Source organism: Stomoxys calcitrans, chromosome 1 (genome assembly GCF_963082655.1).
Source record: "Stomoxys calcitrans chromosome 1, idStoCalc2.1, whole genome shotgun sequence".
NCBI lineage: Eukaryota > Metazoa > Arthropoda > Insecta > Diptera > Muscidae > Stomoxys > Stomoxys calcitrans.
In genome coordinates, this window is record NC_081552.1 from 16638846 (window position 1) to 16658899 (window position 20054).

Genomic DNA, 20054 nt, shown 5'->3' on the forward strand with positions numbered 1-20054 from the left:
CATTTATTCACACATTCTTGGCTAATGATGATTCGAGGGTAGTTAGGTAGCTAGGTAGGGTAGGTCTGGCTCCTCGACAGCAGACATCAAAATGTCAGAATGAAACATGAACTCTGTGACTGCCATAACAGTACAATATACAATGGTATTTTAATGAAAATGTGGCAAAGTCTTTGGCAATGGGGAGTGATTAATCTTTGAAACGAAAAAGCAGTACAACAATTAAAAATGTGTTAAGTTCGGCCGTGCCGATCTTTGGTTTTTTTATTGTGTGGACCGGGCCCGCTACGCTGAGCCTTCTTTTACTTTATATTGAAAAAAATTTTCCCTGGAATATTTATTTTAGAAAATTAAAGAGTTTTTAGTGAAATACCATGCTACGAAAATAGTATATCGCTTGACTAACGGTTTAACAATATGAGTGCATTTATCTGAATCCCATATGATTTTTATTGGTCTACGAATTTAGGTTTGGATGTAAGATGTATTCCATTCTTAAAATACTTTATTTCAGTCCGGTATTCTCATGATGTCTGATTTAGGGGTGTTTTCAGGGGTGAGGTGGTCCCACAGACACTTGGCCCTGAAAAAATATCAGCATCGTGCTCTTCTCTCAAAACCCCATATTGCAATTGGTTTTGACGGGAGTTTACAGGATGAGGCGTCCCCCAACACATGGCCTCAAGATTGGCTATCAAATTCGTTTTCTAATCTCAAATACCTTTCATTTGAGCCACATATTGGCATGGTCGAAAAATGTTTACCCTCTGGGAGGTGTTTTGGGGAAGGCGATGCCTAAAATACATGGTCCTACATTTGGATATCAAATTCGTATTCGACTCCCAAATAGCTTTATTTGAGCCCCATATTGCTGTTTGTGCTCTATTCTCATCGGACCATAAATTGCGGCTTCTAGGGGCTCAAGAAGTCTAATCGGGAGATCGGTTTATATGGGAGCTATATCTAAATCTGAACCGACGTGGCCCATTTGCAATCCTCAATGACCTACATCTCAAGAATCTGTGCAAAATTTCTAGCGGCTAGCTTTACGCGTTCGAACGCTATCGTGATTTCGACAGACGGACGCGTATGCCTAGATCAATTCAGAATGTCGAGACGATCAAGAATATAAATACTTTATGGGAGCTTAGACGAATATTTCGAGGTGTTATAAACGAAATGACTAGGTTGGTATTCCCCCTATTGTATGGTGGTGGGCATAAAAATATATAGGCGAAAAAGTAACTGTTTATATAAAAAGCAAGGAAATATTGTAGTTCATCCAATTTTCTCTTGTACAGCTAATATGCGACTCTAATGTTTTTCATGTATTAAATAAAAACCAGTAAGGAAGTGCAAAACTCTGGCGGTGCGAAATTATAATACCCTACACCTACCCTATAAGTACAATGTGGGACCTATATCCAATTCTGATGGACCTCGGCCAGCAAATTTGTTCAAACTGTAAAAACTACGGTTGACAAATGACAACATTATGGCAAATTATCCAAAATCTGACGAACATATATATGGGTGCTGTATCTAATTTTGAACCGATTTCGAGCAAACTTCTCAGATAATGTGGCAGTCGTCAAGAAAAGCGTTGTGCAAAATTTTGGCAAGAATGGGCAAACAATGCGCTTGCAGTGGCTCTTGGGGTGAAAATCTGGCGATATACATATATGACCAATCTCTATGTATATTGTGGTAGTCGTCGAGGAAAGCGTTGTGCAATATTTTGACAAGATTGGTCAATAAATGTGCTTGCAGTGGCTCTAGGAGTGAAAACCGGGCTATATATATATATAGTCGTAAAAAAATCCTTCCCGCCAAAGGAAATGATCGGTTAACAAATGACCATTTTATTGTATTATTACTGAAAATCGGACGAAAATATATATGGGAGCTATAGCCATATCTGAATCGACTTTTTCCAATTTCAATAGGCTTCGTCTCTAGGCCAAAAAACATGCCTGTACCAAATTTGAAGGCGATCGGATGAAAACTGCGACCTGTACTTTGTACACAATTTAACATAGACAGACGGACAGACAGATTGACGGATGGACAGACAGATAGACGGACATAGCTAAATCGAATTGGAAAGTGATTCTGAGTCAATCGGTATACTTATCAATGGGTCTATCTCTTTTCCTATTGGGTGCTACAAACTAATTCACTAAGTTATAATACCCTGTACCACAGTAGTGCTGTAGGGTATAAAGATGTATGACTTATGTAACTTAAATTAGTTCTTTCGGTTGTTCTTAAGGTTATTAGGGCACAGTTGGGGTAACCCTTTCATTAAATTAAGGAACTCGGGGGCTAGAGAGATGGCATGACCACCGCACTTGTGTCTTCCGTCACTACACTGAGAGGAGTGGGTAGATCCCAAATATCTACAATACACGCTGGAACTCTCATACCATTCTAGCTCTTCCAGATGCCTGAAACCCGAAACAGATTGCATACAATTTTTTTATTGATTTCTCACTCATGGGCTGATTATTGGTTGAGTAGTCAACAGTTCCGCACTAAGAACTATCTGTAGCTCTGAATGGCTACCCAAAAGCTTGAACATTTCCCGAAACAACAAGTGCTGTGACCGTGCGATTAAGGTTTAGCAACACTAATACAACTTCTGCCGCAACAAGGACAACCCCCTCTAAGATTCATTCTCTCCAATGGCAACGTGAATATTTAACTTCTTTGTGTGTTTGTTGATCCTATGTAATGTTTCATATATGTGACTCTAATCGTTGTGTTCAATTATATAACTGCTTACAATGACTTAAAAAAATTGCCCATAATCTTATATAACAAGTAAAAGCGTGCTAAGTTCGGCCGGGCCGAATCTTATATTCCCTCCACCATGGATCGCATTTGTCGAGTTCTTTTCCCGGCATCTCTTCTTAGGCAAAAAAAGGATATAAGAAAAGATTTGCTCTGCTATTAGAGCGATATCAAGATATGGTCCAGTTTGGACCACAATTAAATTATATGTTGGAGACCTGTGTAAAATGTCAGCCAATTCGAATAAGAATTGCGCTCTTTGTGGGCTCAAGAAGTAAAATAGAGAGATCGATATATATGGGAGTTGTATCGGGCTATGGACCGATTCAGACCATAATAAACAATTATGTTAATGGTCATGAGAGAATGCGTCGTACAAAATTTCAGGCAAATCGGATAATAATTGCGACCTCTAGAGGCTCAAAAAGTCAAGATCCCAGATCGGTTTATATGGCAGCTATATCAGGTTATGGACCGATTTGAACCATATTTGGCACAGTTATTGAATATAATAACGAAACACGTCGTGCAAAATTTCATTCCAAACGGATAAGAATTGCGCACTCTAGAGGCTCAAGCAGTCAAGACCCAAGATCGGTTTATATGATAGCTATATCAGGTTATGAACCAATTTGAACCATATTTGGCACAGTTGTTGGATATCATAACAAAATAATACGTGCCAAAATTCATTCAAATTGGATAAGAATTGCGCCCTCTAGAGGCTCAAGAAGTCAAGACCCAAGATCGGTTTATATGACAGCTGTATAAGGTTATGGACCGATTTGAACCATACTTGGCACAGTTGTTGAATATCGTAACAAAACACGTCGTGCAAAATTTCATTCCAATCGGATAAGAAATGCGCACTCTAGAGGCTCAAGAAGTCAAGACCCAAGATCGGTTTATATAGCAGCTATATCAGGTTATAAACCGCTTTGAACCATACTTGGCACAGTTGTTGGATATCATAACAAAACACGTAGTGCAAAATTGCGCACTCTAGAGGCTCAAGAAGTCAAGACCCAAGATCGGTTTATATGGCAGCTATATCAAAACATGGACCGATATGGCCCATTTACAATACCAACCGACCTACACTAATAAGAAGTATTTGTGCAAAGTTTCAAGCGGCTAGCTTAACTCCTTCGGAAGTTATCGTGCTTTCGACAGACAGACGGACGGACAGACGGACGGACATGGCTAGATTGACATAAAATTTCACGACGATCAAGAATATATACACTTTATGGGGTCTCAGACGAATATTTCGAGTAGTTACAATCAGAATGACGAAATTAGTATACCCCCATCTTATGGTGGAGGGTATAAAAATCAATTCCTGTTTGTTTGTAGGTATGTTTGTTTGTTTGTTTGTTTGCGTGTTCCTTTTTTGATTTTCGGTGATGGGTGGTGCGATTTAAGCGAAATTTTGTGTGCTCTCATATAGTACCCAGAATATAAAAATTTGGTATCCAAATTTCGGATAGGGTACCTAGGGGGGCCGCCCCATCCTAAAACCTACCAAACATATATTTAGACCAATCACGACAATATGGGACTTAAATGAAAGGTATATAGGATAAGAAAACGTACCTGATATCCAATTGTCGGACCAAGTGTAAGGGGACCACCCCAACCCCCAAAACACCCCTAAATCGGAAATATTTACCGACCATGGCAATATGGGACTCAAATGGAAGGTATACGAATCTAATATCCAAATGTGGGACCACGTTTCAGGGGGTCTACCCTTTTCCCAAAATACCCCATAAACAGAAATTCTTAACTGACCCTCGCAATATGGGGCTCAAATAAAGGTATTTGGGAGTAGAATACGAATTTGATATCCAAATGTAGGACCATGTATTTAGGGCAAAACCCCCCAAAGGGTAAACATTTTTTGACAATGCCAATATGTGGGTCAAATGAAAGGTATTTGAGAATAGAAAACCAATTTGATAACCTATTTTGGGGCCATGTGTTTGGGGGACGCCTCATCGTGTAAACTCCTCTAAACCAATGCCAATATGGGGTTTAAATAAATGGTATTTGAAAGAAGGGCACGATGCTGATATATTTTCAGCGCCTAGTGTCGGGGGGACCACCTCACCCCCGAAAACACCCCTAAATCAGATATCATGCGGATATCGGGCTGAAATAAAGTGTTTTTAAAATGGAGTACACCTAACATCCAGACTTAAATTCGTTGACCAATAGATATCATATGGGATTCAGATAAAGGGACTTATGTTGTTAAACTGTTTGTGAAGCGAAATACTATTTTCGTAGCATGGTATTTCACTAAAAGCTCTTTAATAGTCGAAAATAAATATTCCAATGAAACTTTTGTTCCATATAAAGTAAAAGAAGGCGCAGCGGAGCAGGCACGGGTCAGCTAGTGCTGCAAGGGGTTTATTCATTTATTCATTCTGTTTGTAAGACACAGAGAAATATCTATTTCCTATATATATATATATATATATATATATATATATATATATATATATATATATATATATATATATTGGGTTGGCCAAAAAGTAATTGCGGATTTTTTTAAAGAAAGTAAATGCATTTTTAATAAAACTTAGAATGAACTTTAATCAAATATACATTTTTTACACTTTTTTTCTAAAGCAAGCTAAAAGTAACAGCTGATAACTGGCAGAAGAAAGAATGGAATTACAGAGTCACAAGCTGTGAAAAAATTTGTTTACGCCGACTATATGAAAAATCCGCAATTACTTTTTGGGCAACCCAATATATATATATATATATATATATAAATATATATATATATATATATATATATATATATATATATATATATATATATATATATATATATATATACATATATATATATATATATATATATATATATATATATATATATATATATATATATATATATATATATATATATATATATATATATATATATATATATATATATATATATATTTATTTATTTTTTTTTTTTTTTGCTGCACGCGGTTTGAGTTCTTCAAAGGGCCAAATCGGACCATATTTCGATACAGCTGCCGTATAGACCCATCTTTCGGTTTTAGGTTTGGGCCCATAAAAGGCGCATTTATTGTCCGATTTTGCCAAAATTTTACTTATTAGACCACTCAATATCCGTGTTGAATTTAGTTCTTATTCGACTATATTTCGATATAGGGGCTATGGGGGCATAAATTATGCATTTTTCACCGGATTATGACGAAAAGTGGTTTATATATATGCCCGAGGTGATGTGTAATCAATGTTGGGCCCCGCCGAACTTAGCGCCTTTTTACTTAATGATAATGAATTTCGGTCATTCTCCTTGTGTAATACCCTTTTGCAAGGAATCCACTTAAATACTTCACTGCCAACACATATTTTTGTGGAAATGAAATTAAGAAATTTCATGAAGACAAGCTTATTATGAGTTTGGTGTTGGAAAACAACAAAATACATGTTAAAACTTGGCTTAAAAGTGCTAATTTAGCCAAAGAACAAAAAACATAGCCAACCAAGTAAAAGTGCATTTAGTTCGATCGTTCCGAACTTTGGATACACACCACCAAGGAGTAAATATGTTAACCACCTTTCGCCATAATCCGGTGAAAAATGCATTATTTTTGAACCCATAGCAGCTTTATCGAAGTGTGGTTCGATTTGGGCCAAACTCGGTACTACGCCAAATTGCAAAAATGTCTTCCCTTTAAATTAGCAGTTGTGCAGGAGTTAACTGAACGCGATTTTGTTGCCCGTCAAAATGCATGTGAAATGCTGATTAACAAACTGCCTGAAGACGCGATAGTTTTTTCCATTGATGAGGCTCACTTTCACATTTCCGGCTGCATCAACAAGCCAAACATGCCTTATTGGAGCAAACAATATTTGCGGCGCCATTTCCAACATACTGATTGACATGATCGACTTAATCAGTGAATGCGCAATGAAGGTCGCCACTTACCCGATGTCATTTACTGGAATGAATGACAAAAATTGGAATATTGTATTCTCAAATCAAAAAAATTAATTAAAACAACAAGTAAAAGCATGCTAAGTTCGGCCGGGCCGAAACTTGGGAACCAACCACCATGGATTCTGCGAAAATATGGTAGATATATCTGGGTATGGACCTTTTTGAACCGTACTTGTCAACGTCGTTGATAGTCATAACAGAACACTATGTGCAAAATTTCAGCCAAATCGGACAAAAATTGCGGCTTCCTTACCCCCATTCTATGGTGGTGGGTATAAGAACTGAAGTACTTTCGTTTTTATTGACCTTTGAAATAAATAAGTTTCTCTGGCTCACCCTGTCTTTAGAGCGAACAAGAAGTCGATTACTGTCTTAGGTCTATGTCCATAGTGTGGGGTTGATTAGTAACCGCACCCTCTTTTCAACCTTTCTACAGTTGCTCTAGGTCTTTGAGTTTTGGAAATAGGGGCAATTTAAATTTGCAAACTGAAAATCTCCATTTTCCTTACTCTTGCTATTGCACATCTAGTTTTGCAGCTATGGCAAATTTCGAACTTAAAATCGCCAATTTCCGCAGATTTTCATTAGCTCTAGGACCTTAAGTTCAGGATATGTGGTCAATTTAATTTTTTGCTACTGGTAATTAGCATTTTTCCTGGTATAAATAGTGATTTCAAAAAAATACTAATTTTACCCTTGAAAATTCCACTAAGGAACAGGGGCAAACTTCTCACATATCAATGAGCGCAGTCCGATTCAAGTTTTAGCTCAATCGTAAGGGGCCTCCTTTTTATAGCCGAATCCGAACGGCGTGCCGCAGTGCGACACCTCTTTGGAGAGAAGTTTTACATGGAATAGTACCTCACAAATGTTACCAGAATTAGGAGGGGAAAACCACCGCTGAAAATTTTTCTGAAGGTCTCGCCAGGATTCGAACGCAGGCGTTCAGCGTCATAGGCTGACATGCTAACCTCTGCGCTACGGTGGCCTCTAAATCGTGATTTTGTGTGTTCTCATATATTACTCTAAAAATAAAAATTTGGTATCCAAATTTCGGATGGGGTACATAGGGGGGTTGTCCCACCCTAAAACCTACCAAACATATATTTAGACCAATCACTACAATATGGGACTCAAATGAAAGGTATTTAGGATAAGAAAACGTATCTGATAACCAATTGTCGGACCAAGTGTTAGGGGACCACCCCAACCCCCAAAACACCCCTAATTCGGAAATATTTACCGACCATGGCAATATGGGACTCAAATGGAAGGTATTTACGAGTAGAATACGAATCTAATACCCAAATGTGGGACCACGTTTCTGGGGGTCTACCCCTTTCCCAAAATACCCCATAAACAGAAATTTTTAACTGGCCCTCGCAATATGGGGCTCAAATAAAGGTATTTGGGAGTAGAATACGAATTTGATATCCAAATGTAGGACCATGTATTTAGGGCAAAACCCTTTCCCCAAAAAACCTCCCAAAGGGTAAACATTTTTCGACCATGACAATATGGGACTCAAATGAAAGGTATTTGCGTGTAGAATACGAATCTGATATCCAAATGAGTGACCACGTTTCTGGGGGTCCACCCCTTCCCCAAACACTATATTCGGGAAAAGTGTCTATGGGGCCACCCCACTCCCACAACATCACCCAAATAGGAAGTATTTGCTGACTAAGCAATATGAGGCTCAAATAAGAGGGTTTTTAGAGTACAACACGAATCCGATATATATTTTTAAGGCCAACTCTCTGAGTGGCTCCCATCCCCAAAAACACCCCCCAAGCCGGTCATGTTTGCCGACTATGGAAATATGGGGCTCAAATTAAAGTATGTAGGAGTAGAACATGTATCTGATATCAACATTAGGGGCCAACTGTCTAGCAGACGTCCCACCACCATAACAACCCCCAAATAGGACATATTCGCTCACCAAGACAATTTGGGTCTTAAAGAGAACTAAATATATTTTTAGGGCCAATACCCCAAACTGGACATATTTGCTGACTTTTGGAATAAGGAATTTAAATGAGATTAGAAAACGAGTTCGATATCCAATTTTGAGGGCAATGGCAATATAGGATTCAAATAAATGATGTATAGATATATGAGAATAGAGCACGTTGCTGATATTTTTTCATGGCTTAGTGTTTGGGGGACCACTCCAATCCCCAAAGCACCCCTAAATCGGGCATATTTACTGACCATGACAATGTGGAGCTTAAATGAAAGGTATTGGGGGGTTGAGTAAAAATTGATACCCATTTTCGGGACCAATTATCTGGGGGTCTACCCCTTTACCAAAATACCCCACAAACAGCAATTTTTTACTGACCATCACAATATGGGGCTCAAATAAAGGTATTTGGGAGTAGAATACGAATTTGATATCTAAATGTAGGACCATGTGTTTGGGGCATCACCCCTTTCCCAAAACACCCCCAAAGGGAAAAAATTTTTCGACCATGCCAATATGTGGCTCAAATGAAAGGTATTTGGGATTAGAAAACGAATTTGATAACTTATTTTGGGGCCATGTGTTTGGGGGACGCCTCATCCTGTAAACTCCTCTTAAGCCAATGGCAATATGGGGTTTAAGTAAATGGTATTTGAGAGAAAAGCACGATGCTGATATTTTTTCAGGGCCAAGTATATGGGGGACCACCTCTCCCCCGAAAACACCACTAAATCAGACATCATGAGAATATCGTGCTGAAATGAAGTATTTTAAAAATGGAGTACACCTTACATCCAAACTTAAATTTGTAGACCAATAAAGATCATATGGGATTCAGATAAAGGCACTTATATTGCTAAAGTCTTAGTGAAGTTGGCATGGTATTTCACTAAAAGATATTCGAAAATAAATATTAAAAGGAAACTTTTGTTCCATATTAAGTAAAAGAAGGCGCAGCGGAGCGGGCGCGGGTCAGCTAGTATCTAATAAGCTGAAGCCCCTAGATCAAAAATAAGATTATAATAGATAAAAGAGATGTAAATATATGTGACTTTTCCAAAATCTTTGATATATTTTCTATTTATTTCAATTTGGATCTTTGGGTGACCGTGAGTATAAAAACTGAAAGTAGAAAAGCTTTCACACTCCGACGTTTATGATTTATTCAAAAAAAAAAAAAAAAAAATGTGAACACTTAGGACATGCATTTTTTCTCTCAACTTTATTTTCACCAGCATTGGGAAATAAAACACCCATAAACACTTGCCAGAGTAAAAGCTAAGATATAAATGAAATTTCTATGAAAAACACACGTCACATGACATTGAAGGTAATGTGTTACAAAAAAACTAACAACAGCTTCATAGTAAGGCAACACCATGACCAACAGAACATTACCCAGCTAACAATATGATACGACTTTGTCTGACGTCCGACATGTCTGCACGTAGTCAGAGGAAACATCCGACAATTCTTACCAAGTCTGGAATGAAATCGGTTCGACAAATCTGAAGATTTTTTTTGTTTCTGTTCCGACATTTTGGAACGAAATCGCATCGATTTTTGTACGGCGTGTCGGAGAAATGTTTTGTTTGGCTAATTTTTATTTTTGCAAGCAACCCAGCTAACAATATGAATCGACTTGGTCTGACGTCCGACATGTCTGCACATAGTCGGACGAAACATACGACAATTCTTACCAAATCCGGAATGAAATCAGTTCGTGAAGTCTGAGGGATTTCTTTGTTTCTGTTCCGACATTTAGGAACGAAATCATGACGATTTCTGTACGGCGCGTCGGAGGAATGTTTTGTTTGGTTCATTTTAATTTTTGCAAGCAACATTTCGTTACCACGTGTGTTTTTGTGTTCTTTTCTTGGAATTGCGTGTGGTGCAGTTAACTGTTGCCTGGGAATTTTTGTTTTGTTTGATAAGTTGTAGAACGTTCGCAAGAAATCGGTACGATATCGGAACGATTCGTCCGCAAAATCATCCGCAGTTTGCAAGACATTCGTCAAGAAATCGTCTACGAATTCGGTCCCAATTCGGTACGACGGAAAATTTCCCATGAATTTCGCCCCGACAGTGGTACGATATAGCGATAAGTATATCAAATTTCCCTCAGCCATGTCGCTCCGACAACCACTTCCCCCGTTTTTAGTTACGATGTCGGCAAGACATCGGATCCGATATCGGATGATTCATCCCATTGTCGGACCGCCCGAAATCGGAAAACTTTGTAAACTGGGTACTTAAACATCATAGCCCAATACAACATTCCCAGTTAACAAAATTTTCCGATTTCGGGGCGATATCGGTCCGAAAAGCGGATGAATCAACCGATGTCTTACCGACATCGAAACTAAAAACTAGAGAAGTGGTTGTTATGATGTCGGAACGACACGGCTGAGAAAAATCTGATATATTTACCGCTTTATCGTACAAACAAAACAAAAATTCAAAGGCAACAGACATGTGCAGACATGTCGGACGTCAGAGAAAGTCGGGCCATATTGTTAGCTGGGTTGCCATTGTCAACATCAACAACATTCTCATAGCGGCTGTACAAACAACAAAAATATCCACGACAACATTAAAGGCGAAAATTAGGGGAAAATAGCAAAAACTACACGAAAGTCAGAAATTGTTATTTAAACTATATTGTTGTTTTTGTTTGGTGTAAAAAGCACATGTATTTATGATAAGCATCTGATGAAGAAAAGGAGAGCAACACTTAGAATGTTAGGATGTAGTAAAAGAAAGAGAAGGTGAGCGAGATGTAGAAAGAGAAGTTGTTAAACACAAAATAAACCACCAAAACATCCCACATGAAACATGCAAAGGAAGACATTTATGATAAGCTTTTGCATGTGATAACAACCCAGACGTGTTGGGCATAAATAAAATTCATGTATATAGGATGATAGACATCCATTAGGATGTATGTAGGTAAGTGTATGTTTTAAGGCAAGTGTAATAGAGTGATTTACCGAATAGGCGTTAAGTAAGGCTTCAAAATCGATATTAATGTAAAAGAATTAATTTTGTCAGAAGAGGATTACAACTTCTAAATAAGAAGAGTGTGCATAGTCGTTACAGGGGGAGCGGGAAAAGCAAGGGAATTCGCTTTTTGTTGCAAGGGCTCATTCATATGTTTTAAAATTTGGCAAACATTTGTATAAAATTAAATTAAATTAAATTAAATTAAATTAAATTCAATTCAATTCAATTCAATTCAATTCAATTCAATTCAATTCAATTCAATTCAATTCAATTCAATTCAATTCAATTCAATTCAATTCAATTCAATTCAATTCAATTCAATTCAATTCAATTCAATTCAATTCAATTCAATTCAATTCAATTCAATTCAATTCAATTCAATTCAATTCAATTCAATTCAATTCAATTCAATTCAATTCAATTCAATTCAATTCAATTCAATTCAATTCAATTCAATTCAATTCAATTCAATTCAATTCAATTCAATTCAATTCAATTCAATTCAATTCAATTCAATTCAATTCAATTCAATTCAATTCAATTCAATTCAATTCAATTCAATTCAATTCAATTCAATTCAATTCAATTCAATTCAATTCAATTCAATTCAATTCAATTCAATTCAATTCAATTCAATTCAATTCAATTCAATTCAATTCAATTCAATTCAATTCAATTCAATTCAATTCAATTCAATTCAATTCAATTCAATTCAATTCAATTCAATTCAATTCAATTCAATTCAATTCAATTCAATTCAATTCAATTCAATTCAATTCAATTCAATTCAATTCAATTCAATTCAATTCAATTCAATTCAATTCAATTCAATTCAATTCAATTCAATTCAATTCAATTCAATTCAATTCAATTCAATTCAATTCAATTCAATTCAATTCAATTCAATTCAATTCAATTCAATTCAATTCAATTCAATTCAATTCAATTCAATTCAATTCAATTCAATTCAATTCAATTCAATTCAATTCAATTCAATTCAATTCAATTCAATTCAATTCAATTCAATTCAATTCAATTCAATTCAATTCAATTCAATTCAATTCAATTCAATTCAATTCAATTCAATTCAATTCAATTCAATTCAATTCAATTCAATTCAATTCAATTCAATTCAATTCAATTCAATTCAATTCAATTCAATTCAATTCAATTCAATTCAATTCAATTCAATTCAATTCAATTCAATTCAATTCAATTCAATTCAATTCAATTCAATTCAATTCAATTCAATTCAATTCAATTCAATTCAATTCAATTCAATTCAATTCAATTCAATTCAATTCAATTCAATTCAATTCAATTCAATTCAATTCAATTCAATTCAATTCAATTCAATTCAATTCAATTCAATTCAATTCAATTCAATTCAATTCAATTCAATTCAATTCAATTCAATTCAATTCAATTCAATTCAATTCAATTCAATTCAATTCAATTCAATTCAATTCAATTCAATTCAATTCAATTCAATTCAATTCAATTCAATTCAATTCAATTCAATTCAATTCAATTCAATTCAATTCAATTCAATTCAATTCAATTCAATTCAATTCAATTCAATTCAATTCAATTCAATTCAATTCAATTCAATTCAATTCAATTCAATTCAATTCAATTCAATTCAATTCAATTCAATTCAATTCAATTCAATTCAATTCAATTCAATTCAATTCAATTCAATTCAATTCAATTCAATTCAATTCAATTCAATTCAATTCAATTCAATTCAATTCAATTCAATTCAATTCAATTCAATTCAATTCAATTCAATTCAATTCAATTCAATTCAATTCAATTCAATTCAATTCAATTCAATTCAATTCAATTCAATTCAATTCAATTCAATTCAATTCAATTCAATTCAATTCAATTCAATTCAATTCAATTCAATTCAATTCAATTCAATTCAATTCAATTCAATTCAATTCAATTCAATTCAATTCAATTCAATTCAATTCAATTCAATTCAATTCAATTCAATTCAATTCAATTCAATTCAATTCAATTCAATTCAATTCAATTCAATTCAATTCAATTCAATTCAATTCAATTCAATTCAATTCAATTCAATTCAATTCAATTCAATTCAATTCAATTCAATTCAATTCAATTCAATTCAATTCAATTCAATTCAATTCAATTCAATTCAATTCAATTCAATTCAATTCAATTCAATTCAATTCAATTCAATTCAATTCAATTCAATTCAATTCAATTCAATTCAATTCAATTCAATTCAATTCAATTCAATTCAATTCAATTCAATTCAATTCAATTCAATTCAATTCAATTCAATTCAATTCAATTCAATTCAATTCAATTCAATTCAATTCAATTCAATTCAATTCAATTCAATTCAATTCAATTCAATTCAATTCAATTCAATTCAATTCAATTCAATTCAATTCAATTCAATTCAATTCAATTCAATTCAATTCAATTCAATTCAATTCAATTCAATTCAATTCAATTCAATTCAATTCAATTCAATTCAATTCAATTCAATTCAATTCAATTCAATTCAATTCAATTCAATTCAATTCAATTCAATTCAATTCAATTCAATTCAATTCAATTCAATTCAATTCAATTCAATTCAATTCAATTCAATTCAATTCAATTCAATTCAATTCAATTCAATTCAATTCAATTCAATTCAATTCAATTCAATTCAATTCAATTCAATTCAATTCAATTCAATTCAATTCAATTCAATTCAATTCAATTCAATTCAATTCAATTCAATTCAATTCAATTCAATTCAATTCAATTCAATTCAATTCAATTCAATTCAATTCAATTCAATTCAATTCAATTCAATTCAATTCAATTCAATTCAATTCAATTCAATTCAATTCAATTCAATTCAATTCAATTCAATTCAATTCAATTCAATTCAATTCAATTCAATTCAATTCAATTCAATTCAATTCAATTCAATTCAATTCAATTCAATTCAATTCAATTCAATTCAATTCAATTCAATTCAATTCAATTCAATTCAATTCAATTCAATTCAATTCAATTCAATTCAATTCAATTCAATTCAATTCAATTCAATTCAATTCAATTCAATTCAATTCAATTCAATTCAATTCAATTCAATTCAATTCAATTCAATTCAATTCAATTCAATTCAATTCAATTCAATTCAATTCAATTCAATTCAATTCAATTCAATTCAATTCAATTCAATTCAATTCAATTCAATTCAATTCAATTCAATTCAATTCAATTCAATTCAATTCAATTCAATTCAATTCAATTCAATTCAATTCAATTCAATTCAATTCAATTCAATTCAATTCAATTCAATTCAATTCAATTCAATTCAATTCAATTCAATTCAATTCAATTCAATTCAATTCAATTCAATTCAATTCAATTCAATTCAATTCAATTCAATTCAATTCAATTCAATTCAATTCAATTCAATTCAATTCAATTCAATTCAATTCAATTCAATTCAATTCAATTCAATTCAATTCAATTCAATTCAATTCAATTCAATTCAATTCAATTCAATTCAATTCAATTCAATTCAATTCAATTCAATTCAATTCAATTCAATTCAATTCAATTCAATTCAATTCAATTCAATTCAATTCAATTCAATTCAATTCAATTCAATTCAATTCAATTCAATTCAATTCAATTCAATTCAATTCAATTCAATTCAATTCAATTCAATTCAATTCAATTCAATTCAATTCAATTCAATTCAATTCAATTCAATTCAATTCAATTCAATTCAATTCAATTCAATTCAATTCAATTCAATTCAATTCAATTCAATTCAATTCAATTCAATTCAATTCAATTCAATTCAATTCAATTCAATTCAATTCAATTCAATTCAATTCAATTCAATTCAATTCAATTCAATTCAATTCAATTCAATTCAATTCAATTCAATTCAATTCAATTCAATTCAATTCAATTCAATTCAATTCAATTCAATTCAATTCAATTCAATTCAATTCAATTCAATTCAATTCAATTCAATTCAATTCAATTAATTTAAATTAAATTAAATTAAATTAAATTAAATTAAATTAAATTAAATTAAATTAAATTAAATTAAATTAAATTAAATTAAATTAAATTAAATTAAATTAAATTAAATTAAATTAAATTAAATTAAATTAAATTAAATTAAATTAAATTAAATTAAATTAAATTAAATGAAATGAAATGAAATGAAATGAAATGAAATTAAATGAAATGAAATGAAATGAAATGAAATGAAATGAAATGAAATGAAATGAAATGAAATGAAATGAAATGAAATGAAATGAAATGAAATGAAATGAAATGAAATGAAATGAAATGAAATGAAATGAAATGAAATGAAATGAAATGAAATGACGATTTGGTTGATTGCACAAGGTGTTTTGTTTTAATTTCCAGCAACTCTTTAAAGTTTGGTCTAGATCGGTTCATAACCTAATATAGCTGCGATATGAACAGATCTTCAGATTTGACTTCTAGAGCCTTTAGAAGGCGCAATCACCACCCGATTGGGCGGATTTTTATACCCTCCACCATATGATGGGGGGTATACTAATTTCGTCATTCTGTTTGTAACTATTCGAAATATTCGTCTGAGACCCCATAAAGTATATATATTCTTGATCGTCGTGACATTTTATGTCGATCTAGCCATGTCCGTCCGTCTGTCCGTCCGTCCGTCCGTCTGTCTGTCGAAAGCACGCTAACTTCCGAAGGAGTAAAGCTAACCGCTTGAAATTTTGCACAAATACTTCTTATTAGTGTAGGTCGGTTGGTATTGTAAATGGGCCATATCGGTCCATGTTTTGATATAGCTGCCATATAAACCGATCTTGGGTTTTGTTATTATATCCAACAACTGTGCCAAGTATGGTTCAAATCGGTTCATAACCTGATATAGCTGCCATATAAACCGATCTTGGGTCTTGACTTCTTGAGCCTCTAGAGTGCGCAATTCTTATCCGATTGAAATGAAATGTTGCACGACGTGTTTTGTTATGATTCCCAACAGCTGTGCCAAGTATGGTTTAAATCGGTCTATAACCTGATATAGCTGCCATATAAACCGATCTTGGGTCTTGACTTTTAGAGTGCGCAATTCTTATCCGATTTGAATGAATTTTTGCACGAAGTATTTCGTTATGATATCCAATAACTGTGCCAAGTATGGTTGAAATCGGTCCATAACCTGATATAGCTGTCATATAAACAGATCTGGGGATTTGACTTCTTGAGCTTTTAGAGGGCGCAATTCCTATCCGATTTGGCTGAAATTTTGCATGACGTATTTTATTTTTACTTTCAACAACTGTGTCAAATAAGGTTCAAATCGGTTCATAAGCTGATATAGCTGCCATATAAACAGATCTGGGATTTTGACTTCTTGACCCCTAGAGGTCGCAATTATTATCCGATATGCCTGAAAATTTGTACGACGGATTCTCTCATGACCATCAACATATGTGTTTATTATGATCTGAATCGGTCTATAGCCCGATACAGATCCCATATAAATCGTTCTCTCTATTTTACTTCGTGAGCCCCAATGGGCCCAATTCTTATACGAATTGGCTGAAATTTTACACAGGTCTCCAACATATAATTTAATTGTGGTCCGAGCCGGACCATATCTTGATATCGTTTTAATAGCAGAGCAACTCTTTTCTTATATCCTTTTTTGCCTAAGAAGAGATGCCGGGAAAAGACCTCGACAAATGCGATCCATGGTGGAGGGTATATAAGATTAGGCCCGGCCGAACTTAGCACGCTTTTACTTGCTTACGTAAAGTTCTTTTATGGCTTCCAAAAGCCCTGCTTGGTATAGTCTAAATAGGTTTACAATCTGATATAGTTCCCATATAAACCAATCGCCCGATTTGTTTCTTGAGCCTTCGGTGGGCGCAATTGTGTGGTTAGATTTTTTATACCCTCCACCATAGGATGGGGGGTATACTAATTTCGCCATTCTGTTTGTAACTAGTCGAAATATTCGTCTGAGACCGCATAAAGTATATATATTCTTGACCGTCGCGACATTTTATGTCGATCTAACCATGTCCGTCCGTCTGTCCGTCCGTCCGTCCGTCTGTCTGTCGAAAGCACGCTAACTTCCGAAGGAGTAAAGCTAGCATCTTGAAATTTTGCACAAATACTTCTTATTAGTGTAGGTCGGTTAGTATTAAAAATGGGCCATATCGGTCAATGTTTTGATAAAGCTGTCATATAAACCGATCTTGGGTCTTGACTTCTTGAGCCTCTAGAGTGCGCAACTGTGCCAAGTATGGTTTAAATCGGTCCATAACCTGATATAGCTATCATATAAACCGATCGTGGGTCTTGACTTCTTGAGCCTCTGGAGTGCGCAATTCTTATCCGATTGGAATAAAATTTTGCACGACGTATTTTGTTATGATATCCAACAACTGTGCAAAGTATGGTTCAAATCGGCTCATAACCTTATATAGCTGTCATATAATCAGATCTGGGGACTTGGCTTCTTGAGCTTCTAGATGCCAAATCGGATAGGCGCAATTCCTATCAGATTTGGCTGAAATTTTGCAAGATGTTTTTTATTGTTGCTTTCAACAACTATGTCAAATAAGGTTCAAATCGGTTCATAACCTTATATAGCTGCCATATAAATCGATCTGGGATCTTAACTTCTTGAGCCTCTAGAGGTCGCAATTATTATCTAATTTGCCTGAAATTTTGTACGACGGATTCTCTCATGACCATCAGCATACGTGTTTATTATGGTCTGAATCGGTCTATAGCCTGATACAGCTCCCATATAAATCGATCTCTCTATTTTACTTCTTGAGCCCCCAAAGGGCGCAATTCTTATTCGAATTGGCTGACATTTTACACAGGTCTCCAACATATAATTTAATTGTGGTCCAAACCGGACCACATCTTGATATCGCTCTAATAGGAGAGCAAATCTTTTCTTATATCCTTTTTTTTGCCTAAGAAGAGATGCCGGAAAAAGAACTCGACGAATGCGATCCATGGTGGAGGGTATATAAGATTCGGCCCGGCCGAACTTAGCACGCTTTTACTTGTTCTCATTACTAGGTTACTCCCTTTAGTCAATGCATTGACACGATCTCTATAGAATTCTATAACACCTTTACGTTTTTTATATTGCCATAACTCGTTAAGTCTTGATTGAATTAAATTGAATAAAAATTATTTTATCCATTCATTCATTCACTGCTTCCGGTTTATATTTCTGAATTGTTTCGCTTTCATCACATCAGCCATGGGGTTATCGTTCTCTAATTTAGCAGAACACTTCTCACTCTGTCATTCTACAATATATGCTCTGTATCTATCTGTGCAACACAGCAGCCATACTTCACTTTTACTTGGTCTTTTGCAAAATGAAAAGTGAACCAAGTAAAATTTCTCAAAACAAAAGATTAACAAAATAGACTCATAATGTATTCATTCACCCTGTTTTTGGTTTGCATACGAAAGTGAAAGTTTCGCTTCAAGGAGCATCTATTAACAGACGAAAAAAAAAACAACAACAGCCAACGACTTACACACAAAGAGCACGAAAACGAAATGTTGTAAGGGTATATTTCTTATGACATTCATCAGAAGCAGGAAAAAACCAAAAACAAAAAGAAGAAGAAAAAAGAGAAGAAGCAAACGCTGAAAAACAAGTGAAATGTAACTTTGTTATACCCAACGAAGGAAAATGGGAAATCCCCATATAATGTCTGTATTTTGCCAAACCGACAACAACAACATCCAATGTACGCACTTACACAAGTCCACCTCCTGTGAACGTCGAATGACTTGCCAGTTAAAGACAGATTTTCATCATTTTGCTAAAACGTCTACAGACTACTCTACTCAGCGCTGCACTGCAGTCACATTTGCCTTGTGTTGTATTGGGTGTATGAGTGCAAGTGTTTACTGACATTTGTAACATTGTAAGCAGGAGTGGCGCCATGTGTTTGCTCACGCATTTCAAGCTTAGATGCTAACATCGACACCAGCACACGTAGTCACACACAGAAATTTGTATCAGCACATGAAAGTAGTGTGTTAGCTTTTTAAACGCTCATACTTACATGAGCATGTCACTGTTTAGTTCGGTTCAATAGTTCAGCAACACTTGTTTTCGCTGTCACAGTTTGACAGTGACGTATGACTGTCATTACTGATTTAGATGTGCATAGTTTAGTATAGTATTTACTTTAAGTGAACATTCCATGACTTTAAATGCCACACAATCAATGGCGTTGAAAATGAAAGAGATGTTAA